Raw genomic sequence first — 16,371 nt, forward strand, 5'->3', positions numbered from 1 at the left:
GCTATTGTAATCAAGTCTCTTGTTGGGGTATATGGCTCAAGATGGCTGCAAGGATGATAGCCACCTTCCGTCGGCTCCCCACATGTACTATCTTGCTTTATCTTGCTTTTTGGCTTCAGTAGTTCTGCTTCTGGCTAAATGTTCAGGTTAACTGAAGTATGTTAACCCAAGACATGGGTTTTGTGCTTAAAAATTCACCCTGACAAAGTCTCAAGGCTACACTGGGATCCTGAACATCCATGGTAGTCACTGGCAGGCTCAAAAAAAAAAAAAAAAAAAAAAAAGAGAGAGAGAGAGAGAGAGCTTCCATTGGCTTAGCCCTATGTCTAAACAGTTTTCTCTGGTGAATACCCGACAACAAAACCACGTGACCAGTGTACACCACTGCAGTGTTATCCAAAAGTCTCCTAGTAATTACATTGTAGAGATGAATACGCACTGTTCCCTGCACAGCTGTTCACCATAACTAAGTTATGGGACCAATCTCAGTGAACCAAAAGATGGATAAAGAAAATGTCGTATGTAGTGCTGGGGTCTAGGAACTGCCACACAAACCACTCAAACACTGACCTCAGTCAAATAGAAATGGTTTATTGAATGCCACACCCTAAGACTGATCAATCAGGGACATGATTCAGGCTTGGGAGCTGAACCATGACCCCGAGTTAAGGTCGTTAGGGCTTTTTAAGTCTGAGATCTACAAACATTTATGCCAAGTTACTACACCAATCAGGATTTAGGGATAGGGGATTTCCTTAGGAACACATCCTTGTACAATTATCCAGTTCCCATTGGTTTGAGTATTCATCTGTGGCAGGGGACTTGCCTTGTCTAATCTTCATGTTCTAACTTGTCCACCAGGATGGGACTTGTCTAACCTTCATGTCTTTATTTGCCAACCAAGATGTCAGTTGCCCACGTACATGTTTCTTTCTGCCAAGTAGGAAGTCAGTTCCCAGGGAGGTCTTGGGAACTTAAACTTTATTTGACCCCTACTCAAAATGAAAATCTTGTTAAATAGATGTCTTGTTGTTAAATAGATGTCTCTCTTATGTTGTGGTCCATCCCAGTGGCAGGTTATAAAGGCAAATACCATATAAATTTATACATAGGTGTAGGAAGTGCTGGTGGGTGGTTGGTTTGGGTCCACGCTTATTGTGGGTAATTATGCAAAAAAAGTTCTACTGATTTTTATTGTTATTGGTTTCCAAGGGCACAGAACATAACAGAATATGTAATCAACCTGGGTGTGAGAAAGTTTCGTAGTAACAGCAGAAACAACATATGAGAAAGTTTTCTTATAATTAGTAACAAAACAAAATGGCAGGCTAGCCAGGTAACAGTTACTAGTCTTTAACATGTAGCACAATAGAATCCTTTTCACTGTTAAAGAAGTATTACTTCATATCATGCTAAAAAAAAAAATGGGTGGAGTTGGAGATATCATATTAGGTCAGTTAGTGTAATCTCAGAGACACAAAATAATATGTGTTTTCTCTCATGGTTTGTAATTCCTTAGAGTTGTCACTGTTGAAGTCTGCTTCCCTGCTGTGATCCCCTGGCATCACTGCCCAGGCATAACTGTTGCCATTTTGCTTCAGACTTGTCAGCCATCCCATATTGCTGACACACACCAAAAAAGCAGCTTGATTATAGACACAGAAAAATAGTTTGGCTCAGAGCAAGCTTGAGAGGCTAAACCTACTCCATCTTGGAAAGGCCTCCATCTTAAAAGAAAAAAAAAGAAAGAGAAAAAGAAAAGCCTGAGAACCTTCCCCTCAGCTGAACCCAAACTGCACTCAAGCACCAGGAAGGATTGACCCCACGACTTGTCCTTGGCCAGAGTTACTCCCTAGCTACTTCCTATTAACAGTTAATCAAAGATTAGTCTGATTGTTCAGATGTATTTTCAGACCATTTGTGATTGTATATGGTCTTGCTTTGTTGGACCTGAAAGTCTCAACTCCAGGACACACAGTGCACAGAGACAAGGAGACCAAGATTGATGCAAACAGCAAGAGGAATTTTTATTCTGACGAGTCCGGGTCATTTCACTCTCGCAGGAGGAAAGACCCCGAATTTCTGAAGCACACACCTTTTATACTTTAGCATAGGCAGACTTTAGCAACAGCAAAACTTGTTTAAACTTAATTGGACACTTTGCTTAGCCTTTAAACTTATTGGCTACACTCAGGCAATTATTTCTGGTGGGCTATGTTTATCTAGGGCTGTGAAGGACACAGCTGGTTACTAATCAGTACATTCTGCGGTTTTTCTCTGAATTTTTTTTTTAACGTTCTCCCAGTTATCAGGAACAGCCTGACCAGTAGGGTGGTTGTGTCTTTTTAATTCACCCTTTCTGTTTCCTTGGTTGTTATGGCGAATTTGTCAGGGTGGTCTCACAGCTTCAGAGCATCCACCTGTTGGCTTACAATACACATTCAATTAGATGCTTGCCAGGCTGGACCCCCCTCACTTACTTCCATTTCCTATACAATTTTGTCCGGATGAGAGTTTGGGGTTGCCTCACCAAAAACCATCCTGAGGGCTGGTGGCAAGCCCAAACTCGAGTTTGTAATAAATAGACCCTAATGTGATTACACTGGAAACAGCTCTTTGGTACTCTTTTGGGGTTTAGGAACACTTCCTGGTACAAGGTCAAGTTGAACATATATCCTGTTATGCTCAGAGGTTTGTTATCATGTTTTGAGGGCTCTTGGAAATTCCCTAGCCATAGCCTTCACTCAGGGCCAAGCAAGATAGGGGTCAGCCTGAACTTCTATGTCTAAACTACTAAAGAAATGTGGAAGAGGGCCAACCACCCTGCAGGCCCCCTTGTATCTGCTTAGGAGCTCATTATGGGTTCTTTCCTATATAAACTGACCCTGGACAGTGTTCATGTCTCAGCTTCCGGCTCTCAAGTCTGAAGCTGCACCCCCATCAAGTCTTAAAGAGTGTGAGTTCAATAAAATCCCTGTCTGAATGAGACTGGTGTTCCTGTAGTTTGTAGGGCAACTCCTGAACCATAACAATCACAGCCAATCATGTATATGCATAGGAAATGAATGGATTATGCTATTTTGTTAAGATATCCTACTCTCAAACTCCTCTCTAACACTCATTTGTCTCCATAGACTTGTGCAAGCCTCACCCTTGGTCAGAAAACATCTTGTTGCAGAGGATGGAGGTTAATGAAGAACCAGAGCTATTCAAACCACTGAGAAAAGAGACTGTGAATGAACCATCTACATGAATAATCCTCCCCCAAGGCTCAGGGAGCATCAGGAGAGGGAGGGTGGAGGGAAGGACAGTAAGAGCCAGAGGAGAGAGAAGAATGCTGTAGAAAGCTGGCTTCTGGACAGCACGGGGCTATTCCACACAAACTCACAGCAGCCATGGTTATGTGCACAAGCCCCCCACAAGAACGAGAGTTAAAAATTCTAACATCTTTAATTCCAACAGTAGGAAGGAAGAGGTAGGTAGATATCTATGATTTCAAGGCCATGCCAGCATACACAGAAAGTTCAAGGACAGCCTAGGCTACAAGGAAACAACCACTACAGACAGACAGACAGACAGACAGACAAATAAATCCAGTATAAGGCTGGAGGGATGGCTCAGTGCTTAAAAATGCTTGATACACTTTGAGGATCTAAGTTCTGTTTCCAAGAGGGAGACTCATATCAGTCTGTAACTCCAGGTCCAGGAGATCCAGGCCTACTTCTGAACTCCTCAGGCATATGCACACTCGCACATACACACGCATACATATATGTATATATATATATACATATATATGAATAAATATTGAAAAACATTCCAACATAAAGAGAAGAGGGACTCCCAATGCACCAATCCTAACTGAAGAGCTAATGATAATTACCAGCTGGAGGAAGGGTCATTGTTATTGGGAAGGAGCAATGAGAAGTTGCCCAGCACACAGTGAATCACCCCACACCATGCACACCCCAGCAGCACTGATTGGAATTAGTGGGTTATCAAAAACCAAACAGGCAAGGGGGGCTGGAGAGGTCTTTAAGAGTATTTGGAGCTCTTCTAAAAGAGCAAAACTCAGTTCCCAGCACCCACACTAGGCACCTCACAACTCCCTGTAGCTCCAACACTAGGGAATCCAACACCCTCTTGTGGCCTCACAAACACCCCAACACACATAAGACAAACTCACACAGACACATAAGTAAAAAGAAAAATAATTAATCTTTTTCAAAAAGATATGAAGTTCAGGGCAAGATGCTAGTTGTGTACGGAGGTGCTAAAGAGGGCTGGAGGGAGAGAGGAAAGGAGGGAGGGAGGGAGGGAGAGAGAGAGGGAGGGAGGGAGGGAGGGAGGGGGAAGGAGAAGAGGGAGAGAGAAGGAGGGGATTTATATTACTAAGATACATTGTATACTTGGGTAAAATGTTAAAAAATTTTTACCTGGATGTATCACCAAATAATGTAAGCTAAATTAAGATGAAATTACAGGGAAAAAAAAGGAAAGCAGAAATGAAATTGTTGGGGGCACAGGCACAACAGAAGCACCTAGACATCCTCTTGGGCCTCACCCAGTCTTCTGCAGGACTTCTTGGGAAATGGTGAGTCACACTGTCCATCAATAGACCCGACAACAAACTCAAGTGCCAGTCCGACCTTGCCCCCCTCCTTTGAGAAAACCAACCACTGTGTGTGTGGATGTGACTCCTGGGGCTGCATCCTGGTCAAGGAGGAAATGCAGGACCTGCAGAGTGGAGACCCATGGCTGACTGGATATGTCCTGCTGTACTTGCTGCTCACCATTGCCTATCTGCTCATCTCTGTAGTTGGTTGTGGTGGTTTAACTATGTGACTGAACAACTGTGGGTTGAATTACAATTCTTCTGTGCTGTATTTAACTTTGGCAAGGGACTTATTTCCTTTGGAATCTTTGGGTTAGACAGTTAACCATCTTAACTTTCTTTCTTTTTTCTTTCTTTCTTTCTTTTTTTTTTTTTTTTTTTTTTTGGTTTTTCTTTTTTGATTTTTTTCCAGACAGGGTTTCTCTGTGTAGCCCTGGCTGTCCTGGAACTCACTCTGTAGACCAGGCTGGCCTCCAACTCAGAAATCCACCTGCCCCTACCTCTCAAGTGCTGGGATTAAAGGTGCATGCCACCACGGCCTGGCTCCATCTTAACTTTCAAAAGATGTCCTGGCTGACATGGCATGTGAAGGCACTGATACAATGAGCAAGAATGATGAGAGATGTGATAGAAAAATGAGAGAGAAAAAGGAGTGGAACCATTTGTGTACTATGGAGAGAGGTGGAACTGGAGATTCAAGGGTGGAGAGGGACATCCTGATGTGAGGAGCCTGCACTGCCACCTGAGGCCATGGCGATGTCCTAGCCCATGTTGCTGTGAGGGCCATGTCAGGGTCCATGGCCCTGCAGAAGCAAGGGTCTGTGTTGACATTCCTGGCCCAGAATACTACAAAAGACTATGTGGATGGCCATGGTCTAGACTGCTACTGAGGAGCAAATGCAGGTCCAAGGGCTAAGCAGATCAGACCCCACCCCTCACTTGAACAGCATGGGAGAGTGTGATCAAGAGCAGGAGAACCTGTCCCACCCCTCTAATGCCATAAAGTGGCAAGGTCCCAGAAGAGATGACATGCCCCTAGCCAGGGCAGCATGGGAGAACTGGCCTCAGAGGGCATGAAACAGAAAATCACCCAACCCACTTTTAGGGGAAACCTTCTCACCCATACAGTCTGACCTGAATAATCCCTATCACATGGCCAGAGACTTGTCTCCTAAGTGATTCAGGATCCTGTCAGTTGATAATACTAACAATTACAATAGTCTAATATAAACTCATTAATACGCACTGTGAAATGTGCTATTATAAAATCATAAAAAAACAAAAGACAAGATTAGTTTTATTTAAATTTATTACAGATAATTAGTTTATGTGATTATTGATGCTGAATATTTTCTGTATTATCACAGAACATGAAGACAAGTAGTTTAGATCACTGATATGCAAAGTAAGTGCTATGTACAATGTCTCATTACTTTCTCAAAAATAAAGACATATTTAATATAAAATCAGAAGGGGGCTGGCAGAAGGGGAGACAGGCAATGCGAAGGGCTGATTATGGGCTACAAGGAATATACTCCAAGATGTCTGGTATCTGCCCCCTCGCACTAAATGAAGAGACTGAAGAACTACAGCATTTTCTGGTAAATCAATACTTATTTGTCACAGTCTACAGTACAGGTACACAAATCCATCACACACTTGAGCACAATATCCAAAGAAAGTAAGGATTGACTGTTCACTTAGCACTTGAATCCTAGATCCCAGTGAAACACAGTTCATAATCCTGAGTAAACACTTCAAACTCTTCTTCTCATCGATGTGCCTGTTACATGTGAACACAGAGGGTGAATGCTACAGGTTGTGTTGACAGGGAGGTGGAGTGGTCCTTTGTTGTCTCAGAGTGTAACTCTACTTAGGAGGGTCTCATGGCCTTGGCTCAGGACTTGTCCGATGAACTGACAGGATCTGTGGTCTTCTCTCCTCTCTCCAACAAAGGACTCTGAGATTCCTTGCCAGGCAGCTCCGAGGGGAAAACATGGGGGCTGGGACAAGCCAGCCTTCAGCAGGGAAGCCAAAGCCTGCCTGGTTGGCCATGCTGTAGAAGGTGTGCATCATGGCAGTCAGAGAATCTGAGAGCTGTCTGAGCTGAGAGAGCTGCTCGTGGGTGAGCAGGGAACCAGAACCATCCTGCTGAGCCTGCATCTGGACTGTGTCTCCATAAATCTCCTCAGACTTCCCTCGAAGAAAGTTCACCAGGCTCTTCCGAATTGGTGGTGGGTCTGTGTCCCTAGGCTCTGGGCAATGGGCTAATCCATCTTGGTGGCCATTGGCTTTTGGCTCAGCTTTCTTTACTGAAGTCTTGAGTCTCTTTTTCACAGGAGAGCTGCTCTCATTTCCTATGGAAAACCCTGAGAGTGAGAGAAGGACCAGGAAAGTTCCATCCTCCACACTGCAGACCCTCCTCTAGAGCCTCTAGAGCCTCCAGAGCCTGGAAGCTGATGGCCATTCCTTCCCATGCATGTCAGCCTCCACACTGGGCAGGGCTGAATTCCTTCTCAGATCCCACATGCACTGAGACCCTGGCCTCTCTTAAGTGCTCTGAGGTACCCAGCCACTTGCCTGCCTGAGCCTTGTATAAGGCAGATGAGGGTTGACCCTTGGGGTAAAGGGAGCACTTACCTGTTCTGACCCAGCTGGAGCTAGAGTCCTTGGAAGAGTGTCGTCTTTTCCTGGGTGCTTTCACCATCTGAGCTGAAATGTGATTGTGGGATAAGGTGAGGGCGTCATCGAAAACCTTCAGCTGCACACCACATGGCTAGTCCATCCTGGAGACCCAAGCATGGACCCAAACAATACTGTCCAGCTTTTGCCCACAGTCAGGAAGTCTAGGGACCCGGATACCTCCAAAGCTCTTAGGGCTGTGCCAAGGAGATCTCCTGTCTCACCACTTGGAACCCTCACCCTAGAATAACCAAAACCTATCTGATCCTTCAGTGTGCTTTCTGGAATTGCTGTCTCATTGGCTGGACATCTGCTCATTTTTACTTGGTTCTGATCCTGAAGCCAGAGACAGTTTAGATGACAGAGTGACCTGACTATCCTGTAGCCTGTGACTGACCAACCAGGTACATAATTCCTTCTGTGAGCTCACAGTTTGAAGGAGTTTATCCTATTTTCCTTCAGACGACCACTGTCCACCATTTTATGCCATTCCTACCCACCCTTCTAAATCATCACAGCTCTGTGGCTGGAATCTAGCCCTCTTCCCTCCCCTGTCCAATGCACCCCAAAACCTGAGCTTTGTTTGCACTGCAATGGGAAGCCAGTGTCTCCCCATTTTCTCTCAGTTGCTTCTCCTCACCTGATGTCCTTTGATCAGAGGTGCTTTGTGGCCCAGTAGGGAGGTCCAGTGGTTGACAGGAAGGGCCTAGATCGGGGGTTTCTGAATCCATGCTCAGGTTGAACTGAAAGGCTTTCTCTCTTCCCTGAACAGAAGGAATTATGGTTAGCATATTTGTCAGAGTTCTCTAGAGTAACAGAACTTACAGAATGAGTCTCTCTCCACACAGAGGAAAGAAATCTATATTAGAAAGACTTACAAGCAGTGGTCTGGCTAATCCAATAATGGCTGCTTGTGAACAGAACATCTGAGAGTCCAGTATTGTTCGCTTCACAAGGCTGGGTGTCTAAGGTGGTCTTCAGTATATGCTGGAATCCCAAGCGAGTCTGATGCAAGACCAATGGAGGAAGATACTTGCTAGAAAGGGGAGAGCAAGCTGGCAAAGACAGAGGCTTCCACCTTTCTTGTTCTTTATATAGGCCTCAGGCAGAAGGTGTGGCCTGGATTAGGGTGGGTCTACCCAAAGATCAGGATTAAAGGTGTGTGCCCCCAGCTCAGAGATCCAGAATAGAAGTGGGCCTTCCCACTTCAAATGATTTAATTAAGTGACAATCACTCACAGGTGTGCCCAGACGGGTTTATGTTTTAGTGACTTCCTGATATAGTCAAGTCGATGCTAACCTGCTACAGATGCCTTTTGTAAGTCCCTTTGGTGGCAGGTCTCTCTCCTTGGCTGTAAAATTCCCTCCTTGTCTAAGGAAAAAAAATCTTTTTTTCATGGACTTGAGTCTCAGATAATGATGAGGCATTTGTGATGTCTTTACATAATGAGCCAAGGTGGATGTCAAAGCCAGGGACAAAGAGACAGTGGACAGCATGGCAGGGCACTCCACCACTAGTTCTTCCTCCTCTTTTCACCAAGAAATGTCTTAGACATGGACAAGCCTTCTCAGACACTAAATTAAATCACCATTATAATGACAGTATATGTGTATCCTTAGCAATGACAAACAGAAGGTTGCAAATGTTGGCTTAAAGACGCTGAACGTGATAATCTAAACAGACAGAGATGGCTGTAAGTGTCAAATGTACCCCCTCTTTTTTGATACATGGTCTCACTGTAGCCCCATTTGTCCTGGAACTCACTTTGTAAACCAGGTTGGCCTGAAATACAGAGAGTTCTCTGGTCTCTGCCTCCTGTGTCTCTGGAGAGATTAAAGGCCTGAACCACCACACCCAAAATTAAAACCAATCAAGTTAATTAGTTCAAATGTGATTGAACTGAATTGAGTCCACCAACTCCAAGAGTTTATCAAATACTGAGGATGGGGCACCAAACCTCAAGCAGAAAAGCAGAAGAGGTTAAACAACCACAAGCTGAGACAAGTCTTGGGTACAGACAGACCAATCTCAAGAGAAAGGGAGAAAGTAAGGAAGTCAGCCAGCCAGTCAGTCAGGGAAGACAAAGACTTCCCCTCACCTCAGCCCCACTCTTCACAGTGTTCTGGGAGCCCACTGTCCCCTCCCTGTGCTGGGGCCTGCCCTCCATGTTTGCCCTTCCCCAGGACTGCTTTCACCCTCTCCAAGCCCTTGGTCCTTTCTCCTGAAAACCCATTTTGAATGTCAACACTTGGCCATTCATTTCCTCATGGGCCAGTTCTCTGTCTTTTTGCAGATAATAATAATAATTGTCAATCCTAAACCCTTCTCCTACAAGGAGTCTGTAGTGCATACTTGCTACCCATCTCCCTCCTCAACCCAGGTAGAATTAGAATTTTTAGGGCTTAGCAGTAATTACGGTGAGAACCAGAGGTGCCTCACTGAGTGTAGAGATGATTTTAATTATCCCTGATTTTGGATTCCATGGAAGGATCGTTAAGACTGAAACCACATGAAGCATCTACACCGCTTCTGAGTACTGATGCAAAAGCCCCCTGCTCCTTAGAGATGAATACATGCTAAGGTTTCCTGCAGAGCAACCCTTCATAACAAGTTATGGGGCCAATCTAGGTGTCCCAAGAGATGGAAATGGATAAAGAACATGTGGTGTGTAGTTCAATGGAATCTTTCCCATCCACAAAGAAGAATGACCTCACACCCTGTAAGAAAACTGGGTCGAGTTGGGAATACTCATATTAAACAAATTAGGCCAGTCTCAGACAACAATCAAGCTTTCTTTCACCGTGTAATTCCTTAAAGTCGATCGTGGTCACTCGACATCATGCATCCACATAGGATATGAATGAATAGTGTTTCCCTGGGAGGCCATGTTTTTTAACTGCTGTCTAAGCACTTCTGTGTGTTTGTCTCCATAGATGTGTGTGGCTCTCACCCTTGATCAGAGAAGTTTTTTGTTGCAGAGGCTGGAGGTTAATGAGGAGTCAAAGCTGTTCAAATGCTGAAAAAAGAGACCATGAATGATCATCTGTGGGCGGGATATCTACACCAACCCTCCCCATCAAGGCTCTGGGAGCATCAGGGGAAGGAGGGTGGAGGGAAGGACTGTAAGAGCCAGAGGACAGAGAAGAATGCTGTAGAAGGCTGGCTTCTGGACAGCACATGGCTATTCTATACAAACTCTCAGCAGCCATGGTTATGTGATCAAGACCTCCACAAATCAAGAGAATTAAAAAATACCAGCACAGTCTGGAGAGATGGCTCAGTGGTTAAGAGCACTGACTGCTCTTTCAGAGGTCCTGATTTCAATTCCCAGCAACCACCTGTGTTGGGAGCCAACTTTTAGCAGAAAGCGGCTATCAGCTTTGCAGCCATCTTGAACCATATATCCTGACATGAGACTTGTATTATAATAGCCTACAACAGTTGAGCACACTCTAATAACATCTTGCTTTGGATACCCAGGACTTTCCTTGGGTGTGTGAGATTAAAGGTGTGTGAGATTAAAGGTGTGTGACTTAAATGTGTGACTTAGAGATCAGATTTAGAGACAGGACCTAAGGGCATGACTTAAAGGCGTGACCAAAAGGCATGGCTTAGAAGTGACACATATAAAAGGCGAGAGGCCGACAGGAGAGTTCAGAACAATTTGGAGTAACAGAGATTCAGATACTAGGAGTAGGAATAGACATTAGACACTTGGAAGAGAACAACTAGGAGTACAACTAGGAACTAGGAGGAGTACAACTAAGAACTAGGAACTAGGAACTCAAGACTTGTGAATTGGACTAGGAAGAGAGACTGAAGAGTAAACGGGAATGAATCACACTCTGTCTGGTCTCCATTCTTTGAGTCTGTCCTCACTCTCTCTCTTGCTGAACCCTGACCTGCAGACCAGAGCGGAGCAGCAGCTTGGGCCAGGAAACAGTGGCCGCCAATCGTGGAGTGGAGAGGGCCACAACATTTTTGGCCGCCCAAAGTGGGGCAACTCGGGCCTCAACATTTTTGTCGCCCGAACGTGGGCTAGTGTGGTTCTCAACACACATGGTGGCTTGAAAGCATCTGTAATGGGGTCTGATGCCCTCTTCTGCTGTGTCTGAAGACAGCAACAGTGTACTCATATACATTAAATGAAGAAATAAACCTTAAAAAAAAAAAAACTAGCATGGGAGCTGGTTAGTGGTGGACCATGCCTTTAATCCCAGAAGTAGGGAGGCAGAGACAGGCCGATCTCTGTGAGTTTGAGGCCAGCTTTTGTGGGGAGCCAACAGCAGGCCCCGAACCAAAGCAAGCCAAAACAGGCTTATGGAGCAGTCAGTTTCTTACCAGCAAACACCAATCCCTTTTAGAACTTAGTCGAGCAACACCAGGAAGCACAGGACTAGATCTCAGTTCTTCCACCCACAGAGTTTTAACCCAGAAATGGGACCTCAGGCCTTACCCACTGGAGTCTTTGGACCACTCTGTCCAAATGTGTTTGGCCTGATAGTGGGAAGAAGCAGTACTACTATGCAGGGACTACAATTTTTTCCTGCAGTAATAGACAATGATTATCAAGGTGAGATTAACGTAATGGCACAGGCAATTCAGAATATAGTTGCCATTCCTACAGGAAAGAGGATAGCTCAACTATTGTTACTTCCATTGTACCCTACTAATCACAAATATAAGAGTCCTAAGATAGGGGATCAAGGTTTTGGTTCCTCTGATGCATACTGGGTATGGCCTATAGTTAAACAAAACCTATGATGACACTATGGCTGGATGGAAAGGCATTCCACAGCTTGGTTGACACAGGAGCTGATGTGACTATCCTATAACAAAGTGATTGGCCTGCCACCTGGCCTCTGACCCCAACCTTAACCAATCTAAGGGGTATTGGCCAAAGTCAAAATCCACAACAAAGCTCTAAGGTGCTGACATGGAAAGATAAAGAAGGTAATACAGGGAATATACAACCCTATGTCATCCCAGGCCTTCCTATTAATCTCTGGGGCAGAGATCTGTTATCCCAGTTGGGATTGATTATGTGCAGCCCTAATGAAGTAATCATGGCTCAAATGGTAAACTCTGGATTTTCTCCCAGGGAAAGGATTAGGAAAAGGTGAAGAAGGGATTACTCATCCTGTTGAGGTCCATGGTAATGGATGTTACTCATTATAATGAATTTGGCAATCAAAAATATATACATGTATGTATAGATACATACAGTGGTTTCATTATGCGATATTACAGTCTGGAGAAGCAAGCAAGCATGTGATTGCTCATATGCTTGCTACAATTGCTGTATTGGGTGTGCCTAAACAGATAAAGACTGACAATGGCCCAGGTTATACAAGCTCCAGTTTCCACCAATTCTGTGAAAAATTGGGAATACTACATAAAACGGGTATTCCATATAATCCACAGGGCCAAGGTATGGTAGAAAGGGCACATCAAACCATTAAATGTCAATTTGAAAAAATTAAAAAGGGGGAATGGTACCCTACCAAGGGATCCCCCAGAAATATCCTTCATCACACGCTCTTTATTTTAAACTTTTTAACTTTGGATTCTGAATGAAAATTCACTGCAGATAGATCCTGGCATCCTGATACCAAAAAGAATTTTACAACAGTCCTATCAGAAGACCCATTAACTGGAACCTGGAGTGGGCCAGATCCAGTGCTTATCTGGGGAAGAGGTTCTGTCTGCATATATTCCCAAACTGCAGATGCTGCACGCCAGCTGCCAGAGAGACTGATTAAACAAATAGACAACAATAACAAATCCAGGGAGGAGAAACCCCCTGAGAAGCGCATTTTTTCTTTGCAGAAAACATGAAGATGCTTCTCAATTGCCTTCAAACTAGAATAGATCAACCAGCAAACCTGACTTGGGAAGTCCTCATTGTGGAAGGAGACATCACCACCGTACCTCCAGGGTGGCTCTATCGGACTCTTGGTTCCCCAACTTATGATTTAGTGGAGAGCATTGTTTAAACCCAGGAGAAAACCCACTACCACAGTTACTATAGTTGTTTTATAGGTTTGAGACTGACTAGAGCAGGAACAGGGATTTCCTTATTTGTTTTGTTAAGATCAAAACTATGATCAGTTCTGTGTTTCTATAGATTTAGATTATGCTATAACACATTTGTAAACAGAGTAGAAGAGGCTTAAACTTTTTACTCCTCAGACAGAGGGAGTTATGTGTTGCCCTTAAAAAAGAGTGTTGCTGTTATACTGACTATTCAGGCATTGTTAAGTCTCTTGTCTCTCGGGTCTATGCTGTTCACCAAACTGATGGCTTTTGTACAAAACCCATACAGGTCCATTATTACAGGCTGGAAGTAGGGGATTGTAAAACCTCTGTCATCAAGACTAACAAGGATTATCCCCTAACTTATGCACTAAGCCAGATAGTCAATGATGGGTAAGAGAACACTTCAAGACCCTTGCCCCTAAAAAGGGAGGCCTCACCATCCTAAGACAAGAGCTCAACCAATGGCTGTTGAGTATCCAAAGACAGGAAAGGGAGGCTGGGGTCCTTTGTTCCAACCTAAGACAGACATGGTTTCTGTAAGTTTACCCAGCCTTCCCTTTTGAAAAAAATTTTAAAAGGGGGACCTGTGGGGAGCCAACAGAAGGTGGCTATCATCTTTGCAGCCATCTTGAGCCACATACCCCAACAAGAGACTTGATTACAAAAGCCTTCAACAGCTGAGCACACTCTGATAACATCTTGTTTTAGATACCCAGGATTTCCCTTGTGTGTGTGAGACTTAAAGGTGTGTGACTTAAGGGTGTGACTTAAAGATCAGATTTAGAGACAAGACCTAAGGGCATGACTTAAAGGTGTGACTTAAAGGCATGGCTTAGAAGTGAGACATATTAAATTATTATTATTAAGTATTAGGCACTTGGAATAGGCACTTGAGACTCAGACAGGCAACTATTATTAGGCGCTTAGCACTTGGAGAAAGAACTTGAACTGGGAAAGAGACTAGCAACTAGAACTAAGAATTAGGACCTGAGACTTGGTACTAGGAACTAGGAACTTGAAGAGAAGAAGACTGAAGAACTAACAGGATTGAATCACACTCTGTCTGGTCTCCATTCTTCGATCTGTCCTCACTCTCTCTCTCTCTTGCTGAACTCCAATCCGCAGACCAGAGCAGCTTTGGGCAGTACAAGCCAGAACAACTTAGCCCCCAAGGCTTTTGGCAGTGCGGGTTCCAACACTGACAGAGCAGTCCACGACATTTTGGCCCCCAACATGGGGCAGTTTGGGCAGCAGCAAGCTTTGTCTGCAGAGTAAGTTCCAAAACACAGATAAATTTTATCTCAGAAAAAAAAAAAAACCATAAACAAACAAACAAAAAAAAAACCTTGCAAGGGAACTGGGCCAGCTTGCACATACATTTAATGCAGCACAATGGAGGCAGAGGCTAGAACTATGTGATATCAAGGACATCCTGGACTACACAGCAAGTCCCAAGACAGCCTAGGCTCCATAGAAATTCCCAGTCTCAAATTAATTAGTTAGTTAATTAATTAATTAATCTAGCATGAGACTAGAGACGGTGGCCAGCTTAAGAGGCTTGCTGCACTATGAGGATCAGAGTTCTGTTCCCAAGAGCCTTGTGGCACCTCAAAACCACCTGAAATTTTACCTCAAGGTACAGTGGCACCCTCTACTTGTCTTGCAAATATATTCAATACAAGTGACACAGACACGGGCACACAGACACATAAATAAAAATAAAAGTGAATCTTTTTTTTTTAAAGATCTGAAGCTCAGAGGTAGATGCTAGATGTTTGGAGAAGGGAAGAGGAGGGAGAGAGAGTGGGAGCGGGGATGGACAAGATACATTGTATACCTGTATGAAACTTAAGAGAAAAGAGAAGAAATTTAAAAAAAAATGTTTACTTGGACACATCATGAAATAGTGTAGCAAAATAAAATTAAGTTTAAAACAGAAAAAGAGGAAAGCAGAACTGAAATTGTCTCAGGGACAGAGTAAGAAAATAACCAGTAAGGAAAGGTTCTAGCAAATAGAATCCAAGAGATAAGGATATGCTCCTTGAAACAGGGAGAGAACTCTGAGTTCACAGAAGGAATTACACAGCTTGGGGGTAGGGGGTGTCAGTCACAGGCTAGAGGATAGTCAGGTCACTCTGTCATCTAAACTCTCTGACTTTCTGATCAGAGCCAAGTAAAAGTAAGTGGAGGTCCAGCCAATCAGACAGCAATTCCAGAAGGGTGAGGGTTCCAAGTGGTGAGACCGGAGTTCTCCTTGGCATGGCCCTAAGAGCTTTGGAGGCATCTGGGACCCTAGACTTCCTGACTGTGGGCAAGAGCAGGGCAGTATTGTTTGGGTCTATGCTTGGGTGTCCAGGATGGACTAGCCATGTGGTGTGCAGCTGAAGGTTTTCCATGATGCCCTCACCTTATCCCACAATCACATTTCAGCTCAGATGGTGAAAACACCCAGGAAAAGACAACACTCTTCCAAGGACTCCAGCTCCAGCCGGGTCAGAACAGGTAAGTGCTCCCTTTACCCCAAGGGTCAACCCCCATCTGGTCTAGACCCTACAGTAAGAATGACCTTCCCTGTCTTTAATACCTCTATGTTTGCATTTGAACAGCCTTGACCCTCTGCATTAACCACTACCTGTACCAGTGCCCTAGACCTTAGATGACTCCCCCCCACACCTCCCAGGTTCCAGGACAATGGACTCCAAGATGAAAGCACCATTAATGTTGTAAAACTCAGCAAGTGGACAGCACCCTCTGCCAAAACAAAAGACCAAATCTATCAAAGTCCACAGTTCTGGGAAAGTCTCTGAATGTACTAACCTTGCTTTTTAGCTTCTGTAGTTCTGTTTCTGGCTAACTGTTCTTGTTAACTGGAGTGTATCAATCCAGAACATGGATTTTGAACTTAAAACTTACCCTGAGAAAAGCTCGGGGCTACACTGGGCTCCTTAACACCCAGTGTAGCTGCTGGCTACCTGATAAATACTTTCTATTATCTTAAACCCATGTCTGAGCAGTCTTTTCTGGTGAGTACCCC

At 44.3% G+C, this 16,371-nt stretch overlaps 1 pseudogene; it reads right to left on the reverse strand.

Moving 5' to 3' along the window:
* Positions 1–6,512: 6,512 nt before the first annotated feature.
* LOC117712498 (uncharacterized) lies at positions 6,513–8,028 on the reverse strand (annotated as a pseudogene).
* Between the last annotated feature and the right edge of the window lie 8,343 nt (positions 8,029–16,371).

The sequence above is a fragment of the Arvicanthis niloticus genome, chromosome 7 (assembly GCF_011762505.2).
Source record: "Arvicanthis niloticus isolate mArvNil1 chromosome 7, mArvNil1.pat.X, whole genome shotgun sequence".
Taxonomy (NCBI): domain Eukaryota; kingdom Metazoa; phylum Chordata; class Mammalia; order Rodentia; family Muridae; genus Arvicanthis; species Arvicanthis niloticus.